General features: G+C 46.6%; 1 long non-coding RNA gene across 2 annotated transcripts; it reads right to left on the bottom strand.

Annotated features, from left to right (window-relative positions):
* Positions 1-7,481: 7,481 nt before the first annotated feature.
* Positions 7,482-12,904, bottom strand: LOC135301212 (uncharacterized). 2 transcript variants are annotated; one of them, XR_010362944.1, is made up of 3 exons: positions 12,785-12,904; positions 10,680-10,754; positions 7,482-7,584 (listed from the first exon to the last, which is right to left on the bottom strand). It is a non-coding gene; the product is annotated as an uncharacterized LOC135301212 (long non-coding RNA). The 2 variants fall into 2 exon arrangements; XR_010362943.1 differs by lacking the exon at positions 12,785-12,904 and adding an exon at positions 10,911-10,996.
* Between the last annotated feature and the right edge of the window lie 2,706 nt (positions 12,905-15,610).

Raw genomic sequence — 15,610 nt, forward strand, 5'->3', positions numbered from 1 at the left:
CACGGCAGGAGCCAGGATGTTGGAGTCAACAGCAGGTCTTTCCTTGGGGACTGCAGGACCAGACTTCTCTGCTTTCACAAATTTCACAGAGCTAAAACCAAAGCAAATTAATTCCCAGTTCTAATCTGCTCCCTCACACATCGTCACAGGGTTGGATTTCACCCAGACACTCAGAATTGGAAACCTTCAAGTGACCCAGTTACAAGGTGCTTTACAACCCCGTGCAGGGCTGAGAGATTGAACTCTCCCAGCTCATCTGCAGCTCAAAGGGAGGGAGGAATCATCTGCTACATCAACTCATGCACCTGGAAGGAATGGACAAGCTTCAGGGCACACAAACCCTCCGTCAGATTTTTTCCAAGCAATTAAAAGCAGCAGAGAGAGAGCAGAACTCCCATGGTGAGAGCATTTCTGGGAGAGTCCTTCATCCCTCTTTAGCAGCTGAGTGAGGCTGATGAAGTGAAAGACCAGGCATGGGAAAAAGGAGCTCTCTTGTCTTGGATAACAGCATGTCCTCAGAGGCAGGAGGGATGGTAGGGTTGGTGGTTGACAGCTGATGGCTGCTGAGCATCCTGTGAAATGATGAAGCTCTGGCTTCATCAGGTGCCCAGAGAAGCCCCTGGATCCCTGGAAGTGTCCAAGGCCAGGCTGGATGGGGATTGGAACAACCTGGGATAGTGGAAGGTGTCCCTGCCCATGGCACTGGATGATCCTTTATGGTCCCTTCCAACCCAAACCAGCCTGTGATCCTATGATTTTAAGAACCTATTAAATGGTTTATTTTTTCTCCAACCTGTTCTTGTCCCTCTGCTGACTATCTTAGAACATCACAGTGGCAGCTGGCACTGATGGACACTCTTCCAGGGTGTCTTGGGAAAGTTCAAGAGCTGAATAGTCTTTGGAAGATAAACTGGAGTGAGAAAGTGGCAGTTCTGGGCAGCCTGATCAGGACACAAACCTGAGCATCTTTCTGCACAAACACTGACCTGGCACCTTTCACTGGCCCTAAATGATTTACAGAACAATTCTGCCTGGGAAACCTACAAACCTGAGCAAGCCATATGCATTATTTACAGCAATTTCCTTGAATTCCAGATGCTCATCACAATTCATTTGCATCTCATTCAGCACAACTCAAGATAGCCAAAGGCTGTACAAGGGCTCAAATTCCAACCATATGCCAGGGCATCATGACCAGCATGACTCTGCAAACACCTGGAAAGGTCAGAGATGGTTTGCTCTCCCTGCATGTTCCTGCACTTCTTGCAAGCCCTGTCTGACCTCCCCTGTACAAACACACGCCAGGAAAATGCTGATTTCTTCTGGAAGACCTCTGCCTCGTTTATCCCAGCAGGGAGAAGAGAAGAAGCAAAGCCACAGCACCTCAACCATGCTGCAGCTTCTCTGCTGCTTTCAGGTGCTGCATCAAGGACTTTCAGAGGTGCCTGTCAGGGAGGTGGATGATTTTATCCCAGATCTGTTGCAGCTATGTGTGTTTTAGCCTGGTTCAAGTCACTTCGAATCCTGCAGCAGATGAAGGCAGCTCAGCTCCCCGTCAGCTCAGGTCTGAGCCTGTTAACAACCACAACATGGAGAGAAAGGCTTTGGTTCATAACCCTGTATAATCCCGTTACTCTGAGGGGCCACAGCAGAGTCAGTGAGCTCATACAATCACAGAGTCACAGGACGGTTTGAGCTGAAAGAGACCTTAGAGGTCATCCAGTTCCAACCTGTCTTGGTTTGAAAAGCCAGGTGTCTGCTAAGAAAGGCAGGAGCCTTCCGTAGGAAATGGGAAATGCAAACTCTCTCCCTCCGAATTATTATAATTTTGATACTAAGGGGCTCTCAGGCAAAGATATGGGAGTAAGAAAAGCAGTTTTTATTAGAGAAATTGAAAATGGAAATACAATAGTACAAACAAACAAATAAACAAACAAAAAAGCACTGCTAGAGTCAGAGCAGGAGCTGAACCCCTGTGGGGGTGGTGGCACAGTCCCATCCCATGGGGGCTCAGCCCTCCTGCAGTGCCAGCTGTGCTTCTGCTGGAGCAGGGATCCTGCACAAGGCTGCAGTTTTCCTCTGCAGCTCCAGGGCTGCTGGAGATGGGCCTGCTCTTCCCCTGGGAATGCAGGGCAGGAGAAAGCTGCTCCTCTGGGAATGCAGTGGGCAAAGGCTGCTGTGCTGTTCCAGGCTCAGATTGGATCCAGGTAGGAATGCTTGGCTCCTGCCCTGGGCGCAGCATCTCCCCATGGGATGCTGGAATTGGATCAGCCCTGCAGGGACACTCAGTGGCCATGGAGAGCAGAGATCTCCTGGAGGGAGGATTGGCTGTGGGAGAGATAAAGAAAACTGCCCCATGGACAGAGAGAACTGCCCCAGCTCTGACAGATGGCAAATAGAATCCACACGAATCTTACAGCCCAGGACATAACCTCTCCTGGCCCCTGCCATGGGCAGAGTTGCTCTGTCTCAGTTTCTCTGAAATTAAGCTGATGCCATTTATTTTTCCTAAACCAGTGCCTGCAGTGTTTAACTGTGGTCTGAGGTGCTCAGCCCTCGGTCAGCTGTGGAGCAAGGAGCAGAGCAGGACCCCTCAGTGTTGTCTGAAGCAGGGTAAAGTGGAGTGATTTCCTCTCATAATCTCATCATATTCTCTGGATTCTCTCTAATTTGTGTGGTTGCATCTCCCAAATGACAGACTGTGGTCCAGACCTCCCCAAGGCTGGTAGGCAGCACCTGCCCATGGCAGTATATTCCTCTCCTGGCACTTCCCAGCCTCCCAGATCAGATTTTTTCGTGCTTTGGATTTAAGTCTTGCAGATTTACACAGACAGATCAGAGCAGTGGATTCTGTGTATCCCTTGTGCTCAAATTTGCTGTTTTTCTAACAGCTCTGAGATACCACCTGACTCACACACCTTTCCCCCAACAGCATCCACGTGCCTCCCCCCAAAAAACAAACACCAAATCACTGTTAATTGAAAATAAATTGAGTTTGAAAAAGACAGGAGACATCTGCATATGATGTTGTTTTATTATTACAATTAGGCAAATTAGGTTCTCAAGCAAACTTGAAATAAATTTGGGAGAATTTATGTCAGCATTAAGTCAAACATAATAAAAAGCCATTTGCAGAGTTGGGGGTTTTGGTGTTTGGTTTTTTGGTTTTGTTTTTTGTTTTGGGGGGTTTTTTGGGGTTTTTTTTGCCTTTTTTTTTTTTTTTTAAGCAGAGCAAATCCATTTAGTGTTTTATTGGGACAGGAATTGTTGAGAGAGGTGATATCTGCAAGCATCCAAAGAATTCAAAGCCTCTTCACAAAGCTGGGGATGGTTGGGGAAAGTGATGAGCATTTTGCTGTGCTCATGGCTCTTTGGGACAGAAAGCCCAGATGCAGGAAGCTTAAACTTCCTTCCTAAATTCCCTGTTTGTTTGAGAGTCAGCCACTCAGCCAGCTTAAGGAAAGTGCTACAGAAGGAGCTATGGAGAGCCAGTCCATAAGGAATACTGGCCAGAAGGACTTGTTGGGAATTGAGTTGGGCTAAATGAAGGTTTCAGATGTTTACAGGGAACTGGGGTAATTCTGAGAAATTGTCCCTGAAGGGCTGGAAACTTGCAAATGCTGGTAGGAATTTAAAGCAACAGCATCTCCCAGCCAGAACTTGTGCCTGCACACACACACACAGAAACTCCAAGTAAAACCAGAGACAAACTCCAGATATTTGGCAGATCTCTGTGTAAATGACTGTAAAACATTCTGAATTTTTTTTATAGATGATCTCCCTGCAGTAGCATTTGTACTTTCCCATGCTGTATTACAGCCAGGGCCACACGCAGCCCCAGCACTGCACTGAAGACCCCGGGGAGCTGCTGAGATTCCCAGGACAGATCAGGTCTGTTCTCCATACACAAACCACCAGCACCACTCAAAAAGCAGGTGTCAGGGGTTAACAGGAGCCTGGCACTCTGCCCTGTGTCTGCTGCACATCAGCAAAAGGCCTTTGCTTTGTCAGAGCCTGGATCTTTATTGGCGTTGATATCTCCATGACCTCATGTGTGGAGAGACTTGGTGAAGGAGGGGGAATACTGGAATGTCCATGTCCCAGTCTGACAGCTCTGTGTGGACAGAGTGCCAAAAACAATCAGAGAATCACAGGGAATTGGGTTGGAAGGGATCTTAAAGATCATCCAGTGCTATCCCCTGCCATGGCAGGGACATCTTCCACTATCCCAGGTTTCTCCAAGCCCTCTCCAACCTGGCCTTGGATACTTCCAGGGATCCAGGGACAGTCACAGCTGCTCTGGGCAGCCTGTGGCAGGGCCTCCCCTCCCTCATAGTAAAGAATTTCTTCTTAATATATAATCTTAACCTGCATTTCATCAGTGTGAAGCCATTCCCTGTGCCCTGTCCCTGCAGGCCTTGACTCCAGTCCCTCTCCAGCTCTCCTGGAGCCCCTTTAGGCCCTGGAAGATCTGTCTGGAGTTTTCTCCATGTGAACACTCCCAGCTCTCCCAGCCTGGCTCCAGAGCAGAGCTGCTCCACCCCTTGGATCATCAACAGTCAGAGTTTTGCTGCTTTTTTTACCCTTCATGCTACAAAGGGTTTCTAAATAGAACCAAGATTCTGGCTTGGTTTGCACAATAAACTCCGGCCTGGAATTCTTCACCCTGTGTTTTCACCTCGGACAACATCAAGCATTGTGCGAGACTGAGGTTTCTTCCTTCCCCTGGTGCTACAACACTAAATGTGTAATTTCTAGCACTGCTTTCCTCCTCTGTACCATTGCACACAGCATGTCCTCAGCATCCACCACCAGTGGCACTGGCAGAGCCTGCCCCGTGGCTCTGGAAGAAGCTGATGGAAAACTCCTGCTGGGTGGGAAGATGGGGCACACAGGAGTTTTGACAAGAGCCAGAGCTACATTTCTGGCTGAGCTCAGATGTACTTTGACATTAGCAAAGCCTGCAGCGTAGTTCTAGAGCAGCATTACTCATTTCAGAGATGCTTTGGGCCCAGGAAGTGGGAGCCATATCAGGGACAGTTATCTGCTGGGAGAAAACCTCATAAAAATGTTTTAAAACTAAAGAAAAGTGGAAACTTTAAAATAACAACTGAACTTGTCAGGCTGCCTTTTTCCAGCTCACTCACACCTGTACCTCCAACTACAATTTCCAGAGCAAACAGATAAATATGCAGAGCAGGGCATAGTTCAGAGTGCTCTGTCAGTGCTCTGTCTCCCAAAATCTGTCTTTTGAGGAGGTCACAGATACCCTGCCAGGTTGGATTTCATGCCACCCAACACAGTTTCCTTGATCTGTTTTAGATGTGGACTTGAACTAATCATTCCCCCAATGTGCCTCCTTCCCTCCAGTGATGGTGAAAGGATCAAGTAAATGATACTGTCAAGACAGATGAATCCTTTCCCATGTAAGTGTCCCTTCAAGCCAGATGAATCTTCAGGAGAAGTACCCTTGGGCTGCCAATAAAAAAAAAACCAAACCAAAAAACCACAAAAAAACCAAAAACAAAACACAAAAACCACCAACAAACAAACAAAACCCAAAACAAAATTTAAAAAAAAAAAAAAAAAAAAACACCACAAAAAACCAAACAATCCAAATAACCAACCAAAAAATTTTTAAAAAACCAAAAAATTCCCACCAAAACCAAAGAGCGCGAAGAGGGACAGGAAAAGTTCAGGAAGGAGAAAGGAGAGGAGACATTTTATTATGATAGAAGAAAGTCAGAGAGTCACAATGAAACTGCAGAGAAAAAGCATCAAAGGAGAAGAGGTTTAAGCTTAGCTCTGCTGCTGTCAGGAAACCTTAAGCCATGCTGGAAGGAGGTGTTGGAGCACTCCAAAGTTCCTGAACAGCAAGCCCTGACCTTCTCTATGCTTTATTTCACTTCAGCTTTGTGCTGGAGCCCTCAGGTGCCTCTGAGTGTGTAAACATTGTACCATGGCACGATGATCCTCATTAACAACTTCCCTGCTGTCCTCACTGTAAAAAGTAGGAAAAGTTTCATATCTAAGACAAACATCACCATCAATGAAATAAATGGGCAGGAGATCTTTCTCCTTTTAAATGCCTTTATTAAAAAGAATCAGCTCAGGTGGGGAGAAATCGACAGGTCGCGCCCACGCTGCCATTGCTCCCAGGAGTGGCACGGAGGAGGAGGGTGATGCAGGTTTGTCCCCTGGTCTGCAGACAGAGCTGGGGATTCTGTCCTCATGAGAGATTAGGAGATTCCACCTTTTTGGTCCAACACCCCAGGTCGTCTCTTTAATCAACATCTTTTAGGTTAGGGTGAGAAGCAAAAAGGATCCAAGCAGGCACTGGACTACGCTCCCATCCTTAGAGATCACCTAGGTCCCCTAGTTCTATGTTGGCTCATTGATTTTAGGAGTTTTCCTGGAAAACTGCAAAATTTGGGGCGCAATGCATTTCTCATCTGCATACTAGCTCTGATGCCACTCCCATTCTCCTGGTACCTGCAGGGGTGTCCCTCCCTGGCAAGCATCAGGGTGACAATGGTTAATCACCAACAATTAACAGGTAATTGAAGAAGAACTCTTAACAATGAAGCTAACTTAACAGCAACTGCTCCAACTTGTTTTAACTCTGCAACCTTAAAAAAAAATAGATAACTTTTTATTCATAACAATTAAGCTATCACAGGCCTAACTAAGCTCTGGCTTTACCTAACCAAGCACTGACCCTCCACCACCCACGTGCTTGGCAATGGCTCTGTGCCCAAACAGGATTTTCCTGAACCCCACTCAGAGGTTGTGCCATGCCAGGGCCATTCCCAACAGGAAATGATGTGGGGACAAGAGGAGCTCAGCAGTGTGGATGCAAGCCATGAAGGGTGAGAAGACTGTCCTGTCGCAATACAACACAAAATGAACGACACTCACACGCTGAGATGTCCAAGGTAAAAAAGGGGATGTTTATTTCTTGATTTCGATATTTATAGAATTCTAAGAAGTGATTATTAATTGGAGGATGAAATTGTTACTTCTCCAACCACACTGGTTAAATCAACAGTTTATCAATTCTTTCTTCCTCTAGAAAAGAATACGAAACAATCATTATTTACATGAAAAGTGCGTAAAAAACTCCATTACAAAAATGTAAACATCAGAAAAGTGAAACTTTAAAAAAAACCAAAACAGCACGGCCCCTGGACTGTTTTGTTTCTGCCTCTGTGTGCTTGGCAGACCCAGAGCTGCTCCTGACCCCCTTCACTCCCCGCAGCACGTCCCCTCCTTGGCCAAGCGCTCGCAGGAGGCTGTGGCTGCTCCGTTTGCTCTGCAGCCTGGCATTTGCAGAGGTTTTCCAGCAGGCAGATGTAATCTCTCTCCTGGCCTCCCAGGAGAGCTCCCAGCTAGCAGATCTCTGGCGAGGCCATAACACAGACCTTTTGCTACCTTTATCTACCCAAACAGAATTTATGAGCAGGGAAAAAGTCAGAGACCACCTTATTCTTCAGCCCGAGGTCACAGGAGTCCTGGTTTCTTGCAGCTTGGTCAGATGAGAGTGGAAGTGTGGCACCCTCACAGCTAACAGGGTTTTGCCTCAACCTTAAAGTAGCAAAAGAAGGAGGTGAAAAAAAAAAGCTGGATTGTTATTGTTTGGGGGTAAATAAAGAAAGCAACTTTCTGTCGTTTTGACAAGGCCACATGACGGAGGCCCCCTGAAAAACATTTGCAAAGTTGCAGCGAGCAAAGCTTCCAAGTGAGGAAGCCACAGCAACCCGTGCCAGAGACCAGAGGGGATGATCAATGTTTGCAATTAAAATCTCCTTTGTTTCGTGCCATTCACACGCAGCAACCCTTACATTTTGGCCATCAGAGCGTACTCCACGAGATGTTGAGCCCGGGCTTTGTTCTGGGTCCTGCTCATTCTCTCCAGGCAGGGAAAAAGAGCCATCCCAGGCAGCCAATTGTCTGAGCCCTGCTTGCTTTTGTTTGCAGAAACAGCGGCGAACACAAGGTCCCCCCCTCACCTTTATTTTTTAATTCCCCACAATACATCCTTCAAAACTAAATTAGCAATACGCTATATACTCTAATTGTGTTTTCAGAGGCACAACAACGCGGGCGCAGGGAGAGAACAATGCAGCGGCTCGTTATTAAAGGGAAAAAAATAATTAAAATCTCAACAGAGATGATACTTGGGATGGACAACAAAAAAGAAAAAAAGAAAAAAAGGGAGTTTGAGCACATTTTTATTTCCCTGCCTGTCTTCTGTAACAGCTTTGCCTAATAAGAGGTTGGTTTGATTTAAACACAAGCAAACAAGGAGTGGGTTTCCCAGAGCTTCTCCTGAGAAACTGTACCAGCTTGGGGCAGAGCTGCCCCACTTAGCTCTAGGATGGGGCAACTAAAATCACTGAATCTTCATATGATGATCTGCCACATCCCACGGGAAGGACCTTCAGTGCTGCAGAACAACCCTCTGTCAAATTGAACCTGAAGGTCTGGTGGAAATGTAAAGCTGTTATCACCTAGCAAATGCATCATCCTCCTGAAAAAGAGTAAAAGGAAAGGAGAGTCTGGGGAATTAGGGACAAATCAGCCTGGCTTCAGTGCTCAAAAAAATCTTGGAGTGAAGAGTCAAGCAATCTGTCTCTTAGCACCTAGAAAATGGCAAGGGGATAAGTAGAATCCAGCCTGAGGAACAAATCACATCCAACCAACCTAATTTCCTCCCATGACAGTGTAATGACCCTCGTGGGTCAGGGGAGCAGCAGCAGATGTAAGACAGCTTAACCTCAGCAAAGCTCTTGACATGCTCACGCAACATCCTCTCCATCAATAAGTGCCTTGGCGACTTGATCACCCCAAACTGGCAATTGGGGTGATCAAAAATCAGCCAAATTATTTGGGGCAGTTGGCAAAGATCCGGTCAGGGGTCCCTCTCTACCACATTTCATCTTGCTGAGCCAAATACTTTAGGGAGCTGCCAAGGGAGAGCAGGAAGAGGACAAGAAAAAGAGAAAGAGATAAAGAGAAAGAGAGGAAGAGCTGGAGACCTGGCTGGGGTCTGGAGCACAGCCAGCATGAGGAAAGGAGGTTGGAGCTGATGACTCCACTGCTCCTTTCCATTCTTAACCATCCTGTGGTTCCCTGGAGCACATGAGAGCCACCACCTCAAACCAGTGGTCAGAAGCACTGACCATTCAATGGTCATTTCCCCAGAGTGCTGGTGGTGAGATGCAAATTCTCAGGGGAGTCTCCAAAACATGAAAAATACCCCTAAAACCATGCTCATGCCTCTCCTGACACCTGCAGGTCTTTCTGTTGAAGTGATGGGATGGATCTGCAGACACTGGCCCTGATATAATCCCTTGGTGGGAGGTGGAACTGATCCTGACTTTCTACTTGGAAGGAAAACTCAAATAATTGGCTAAAAATGCAATGCAGACTTCTGCAAGCTTCTCCAATCCCACACACTGGTCTTGGGACTGATGGAAAAACATAATTGCTAGATTGGAAACTTTTAAACAAAAGTGGGGCAATGAAAATATTTCACATCTGGCTTTGAGACACATTTAAAAATAAACTTTGAACCCCCAGTCATGGAGATTGAAGTGAAATACCAACTCCCTACCCTCCTGCACTCAAATTGGGAGATATTGATGGCTTAAAGACCTTGTCTTAATTTTATCCATGACTAATCTATTCAGTTTTCACTTAAGGAACCCTCTGTGGTATAATGAGACAGCTGTTGCCTTCTATCCCTCCCCCAACTCCCCCAGCTAAGAAATTAAATTTAAAACTACTGCTTTAAATAGGGCTGGCACTGTTTCATCTCCTCCTGAGCTGCTCTGGGAGCTTCTTATCCATAAGTGCAGGTGTCAGGTCAATCAAAATTCACCCAGCTCTTCAGGTCTGCCCAAGTCAGTGATTTGTAAGGAAATGGAGAGATAAAACTTACAGATCTCACCCCTGTGGGCTGTGGGTTGGGTTGGGTTATTGGTTGTTTATTTGTTTGTTTGTTTCTAAGTAGTAGATGGGGTTTGCTTTGGGGTTTTAGGTTGAATTATAGGATTCTATAGGTTATAACAGAATAGAGATAAGGAAGGACATTTTTTCATGATGAGGGACCCTAAAGGTCATCTTCCAACCCCTGCCATGGGCAAACTTCCACTATCCCAGGTTGCTCCAAGCCCCATCCAGCTTGTCCTTGAACACATCCAGGGCTGGAACAGCCACAGGTAAGAGTCACAAAATTGCCTCTGTTTGGTTACTCCAAGCTGGGGACTAAAACCTCGTGTCTCTTGTTTTCCTCCACAGTGGGACCTGCTGGCTCACAGTGGACACTCCATGTCCCAGGGCCAGCAGAGAGGATGGCTCTGCCACCCTCACCCTGCAGGTTTGGAGATTTGGTCTCACAAAAGCACTTCAGCCAAAGGTGCCTTGGCAATTGCTCCCCTAATGACTCTGGAATTAGCAGCTGCAGACAGAAAATGAGCAGCATTTTAATGTAACATGGGCAAGATATTCCTTTGCTTCTCACTCCTACACTCTGATTGGGAGAAAATCACATGAACAATAACAGAGTTTCTGCTGACTTCCCTTTCATGTGAACAAAGTGGTTTAGGCTCTCACCTGAGCCCCTCCCTTCATGCTGCTCCCTTCTCTTGCTCGTGCATTTTCCTTCTCTCACTTACCTTTAACTCCCTTTGATCTCTCTGCAGTGTCTCACAGCCTTTATAGCTCAGTCTTCAGCTTGAGCCAAATCAGATCTATTAAAAGAAATCTTGCTTAAAGGAAAGAAATACAGAGCTCATGGGAGTGTCAGTGTCACAGCCTGTCCCTAAATTTCTGAAGGGCTGGTTGGAGAATTTTTCTGCCATCCTTTTTCTGCACATATTTAGCACCCATTCACGTCCCATATTCACCTGTCCTAAGAGGTTCAGAGCATCTTCTACAGAGTTCCTCACCCATCAGATTCTCCCAATAAATCTGGCAACACCAGGGACTGCTTCAGGCAGCTGGAAAACCTGCTCTCCCAGAATAAAACATCATGGATAAAAGTAAAAATAGGCTTTTCACTGGCTTTTTTTGATCTCTCATTTAAGTATATTATACCAAGAAGGGACCCAATCAGCCCAGCAGTCTCCACATCCATGGACAGTTGTATTCTAAAAATTACCCAGATATTGCATTGCATATTTTTACTGACCAAGGTCTTCCTTATACCATATTCTTATGGTATTTCCTTATGGCACATGGAAAGAATTGGTGAACATTAGAGAACATCTGGCATTGCAATCACATAAATCACTGCAGCCATGATTTACCTGGAAGGTCACTACATCTGTGGAAGGACACAGGGGAGGTTTTGGGGAAAAAGAAGAAGGATTAACTTCCCGAGAAATTTGTCTTCTGCAAATAAAGCCAATGAAATTACACTTTGGTATATTGGAAAGGGGGGGAAAGGGCAGAGACAAGAGGATGCACATAAAATCAGGGAGGTAGGCTGAGAATGGCTCGCTCTGTCTCATACGACATGAATGAGACAGATATTCAATGCAAAGGAAATCTCTTGTCTTCCAAAGTGTAATTAGACTGAGGGACTCATTTCCATAAGATGTCAATGAGGCCAGGAACTCAGCCAGACACAAGGATGGCTCAGACATTTGTGAGGATAACCCGAACATCTGAAGTTGTAACAGCCGATGTAAAATAAAAAAATTCTCAGGAGGGATCTAACATCCTATGTTTCAGACTTTAAATTAATCTCTTAGTTATTAGGAGAATACCTTGTTGTGGGGGAACAAATTATTTTCCCTCTGTCCTGGAATTGACCAACACTTTTCTTTGAGCCTTCTGCCAATGACCTCAGCCAGGAGGAGTGTCCTGCTTTGACAGCCCAGATCCCTGGGTGCTGGGAGAACCCCTGTGTTTGAAAAGCCAGGTGTTTGCTAAGGAAAGCAGGAGCCTCCCTTGAAATGGAAAATGTAAATCCCCCCCTCCAAATTATTATAATTTTGAAATTAAAAGGCTCTCAGGCAAAGAGGGATCCTGGACAAGGCTGGAATTTTCCCCTGAAGCTCCAGGGCTGCTGGAGATGGGCCTACTCTTCCTCCTTGAGGGAGGATTAGCTGTGGGAGAGATAGAGAAAACTGTCCAATAAACAGCAGATAACTTCCCCACCTCTAAAAGATGGATATAGAACACACACCCCCTTCTGCCCTGTCACACAGACACCCTGTGTGACAGGGCAGAAGATATCCCTTAATTCTATGTATTTGGTGATCTAGCCCAGATGCCAAGGTGAGACGCAGGAAGGCAAAATCTTGCTGGTCCCAGCTCATGGTTTTTGTACCCTGGGGTTCTTCATCCCGAGTTCTCTGTGTGGGCTAGAAGATCAGGGATGTGTCTGTGCCCTGAACCCACGAGGAACACATCATTTCACCTTGGTTCTCCTGTTGTATCCCCCACTCTGGACACCCAGGAGCCCTCACTGCCTCAGTCCTTCCAGCCATGAGGAAACACTAACCCTCTTTGCTTTTATTCTGCTTCTGCATTGCCATCCCCTGTGCTCCCTTTCCAATTTTAAAGGTTTATGGCTTGAGACAGAGCATTACTGGTGTGAACTCTGTGGATAAATCAGACAGAGAGTTTGCACTAAACACAGGGATTTTACAGGCCAGGAATTCCTAGGCCAGTGGATCTCACCATGAAAATCTGTGCTGTGGTATGGAAATCAGCCTCATCATTAAAATGTGTTAATCAGTTCATTGCTTCAATCTTGGAGCAGGTCTTTTACCCTGTGATTGAAGTGGTTTGGTGTATGGCATGGCAGGAGGGAGCAGGAATGTTCATGGGCTGGGGCTTGCTGGTGTTCCTCAGGTGATTTTGAGCAGCAAAACATCCCCTGGGATGAGAGCGACCCATGGTGAGGCTGCTGTGGGACCAAACATCTCCCACTCCAGCTATCTGCATCCATCAGTCCTTGGGATTTCATCTCCCACATTTCCTCTGCCCAAACTCTCTCTCACCTTCATGTTCCTGAGAGCCTACAGCAGGCAAGGAGCAATTTTGGATGAACTGCCCATTTCCCAGTGGAAAAGGCCAAGAGCCCACATATTTGGTTGAATGATGGGAATCTTTAGATATATTCCAGTTACAGAGAAATGAAAATGTTCTTTAGATCAGGGTAACTAATCCTGCTTATGCTGTAAAGCCCTGGATGAACAGTCGATTCCACTTTCTTGTCAGATCCTAATCTGACATGCTGATAATGAAGAAGGGGAGGAGAAATCACAGGGAGGAAATCGGGAAGAAAGCTGTGTCATCTGGGAGGGGTGGGGGATTTGCAGGTCAGGAGGGGAAGGGGAAGGGGGAAAGGGAGGGAGCACGAACAAGCTTTAAAATTAAATTGAATATTAGGAGCTGGAAAATCTAATGGAGACAGGCTGCCCTGAAAATGATATAGGCTGGAGATGGAGAGAGACAAAGGATGACAGCGGATCAGTTTAAGCATGAAAGAATAGAAAGGAAAAGAATAATAATGTTGGCTTGTCAGGCTGAAATCAGATTACAGTTTCCTCCAGTGAATTAACTCTCCCCTAATGTAGTGCAGGGGGCTTTGCAGAGCTGGTGAGATTCCCCTCTTGGGTGGCACTGGGACATTAAAGTGAGATGTGTGTATGTCTCATTATAACCCTGCCCATGTTAAATCTCTCGGAGGACACCCATGCTCTGGGTATTCCTGTGGGGAGGGAGATGTTAGAGGTGTTTGGGCTTTGGAGGAGGCCATACAGTGAAATGGATACCTGTCCTTGTGTGAGGGTGGGACATTACATTTTGCTATGTGTTTTTGTCAGCCAGAGTCACCCTAAAATCCCAGGCTGTCTCCTCAGGATGGGGCTGACAAGGAGCCACCTGCAGCTGGAGGTCCCAAGGTCTCCAGAAGCTGCTGGCCCATCCCCAGGTGAGATGACCCAGCACTGGGATGGAGGAGTGTCTTGGTTTGAAAAGCCAGATGTCTGCTAAGGAAGGCAGGAGCCTCCCTAGAAATGGAAAATGTAAACACATTCTCTCTGAATTGTTATAATTTTGAAATTAAGGGGCTCTCAGGCAAAGATATGGGAATGAGAATAACAGTTCTTTATTAGAGAAAAAATAAAAATAAAATTAAAATGCAGTGATATGAAACAACTCTGTCAGAGTGAGAGCAGGAGCTGAGCCCTGTGGGTCAGGGGGGTGGCACAGTCCCATCCCATGGGGGCTCAGCCCTCCTGCAGTGCCAGCTGTGCTTCTGCTGGAGCAGGGATCCTGCACAAGGCTGCAGTTTTCCTCTGCAGCTCCAGGGCTGCTGGAGATGGGCCTGCTCTTCCTCTGGCAATGCAGGGCAGGAGAAAGCTGCTCCTCTGGGAATGCAGTGGGCAAAGGCTGCTGTGCTGTTCCAGGCTCAGATTGGATCCAGGCAGGAATGCTTGGCTCCTGCCCTGGGCAGAGCATCTCCCCATGGGATGCTGGAATTGGATCAGCCCTGCAGGGACACTCAGTGGCCATGGACAGCAAAGATCTCCTGGAGGGAGGATTGGCTGTGGGAGAGGTAAAGAAAACTGCCCCATGAACAGCATCCTTTCCCTGGTGGAGATTTGGCTGGGGAAGAGAAGCCTGGATGGGAGCCAAAATTATTTTTTTTGTGTAAGAGCCAGCAGAGCCCAGCCTTTATGTTGTTTCTCTAGCTCTCTAGGATCTTAGATCAGGATGACAGTGGGATGAAGTCCAGCTCAATAGGCAGCCTTCCCTCTCTCCCTCCTGCCAAATCTTCTCATTTGTTTTCTTGTGGCTGTGGCCGGTTAATGCTGCCCAAGCAGGATTATCTTAATTTGAAATTATCAGTGCAAACACCTGAGCTCCCCCAGTGGTTATTTGTTAAGGGGGGACATGCAGAAGCTTTCATTCATGAGACCTGCTAGGATCTCTCTCCTTAGTGCTCCCAGACCATCAGGTGTGAATGGAAAACCTTTAATCAAAGAGGAAAAGAGGAGAGGGAGTCATGGAACTCAGGGAAAGACAAATGCAGGGGTGCTCAACGAGCTGAAATGAGCTCTCCATAAGGAGTAAGAGTACAATCTAGGATGCTGCAGAGATGACTAGGAAGGCATGAGGTGGAACACATAAAATCATGAGTGTCAGGGAAAAGATGAGTGGATAATGGTTGCTCATGGACTTTTCCAGAGCAGGAACTTGGGGGTCCCAGAGAAAGTGCAATCAAGTTGTGGAGTTTCTTGCCACAGATATATAGTTGGTGGTCAAAGTTAACGAGGGTTCAGGGAAGAGCAGATAAGTTCAAAGAAAAATCCAGACAGTGTTATTAAATTCAGGGAGAACATATGGAAGTCCCTGAGTCTCAAATGGCTGGAGGCAGGGAAAGTACCAGGGACGAAACTCCACAAACCCTCAACTTGTCCTTATGCATTATTCACGTGCCTGTAGCTACTTTTGGAGAGCCATTTGGGAGGAACAACCTGTGGAGCTGCTCTGCCATGGGCAGGGACACCTTCCACTATCCCAGGCTGCTCCAAGCCCATCCAGCCTGGCCTTGGACACTTCCAGGGATCCAGGGACAGCCACAGCT

The sequence above is a fragment of the Passer domesticus genome, chromosome 5 (genome assembly GCF_036417665.1).
Source record: "Passer domesticus isolate bPasDom1 chromosome 5, bPasDom1.hap1, whole genome shotgun sequence".
Lineage (NCBI taxonomy): Eukaryota > Metazoa > Chordata > Aves > Passeriformes > Passeridae > Passer > Passer domesticus.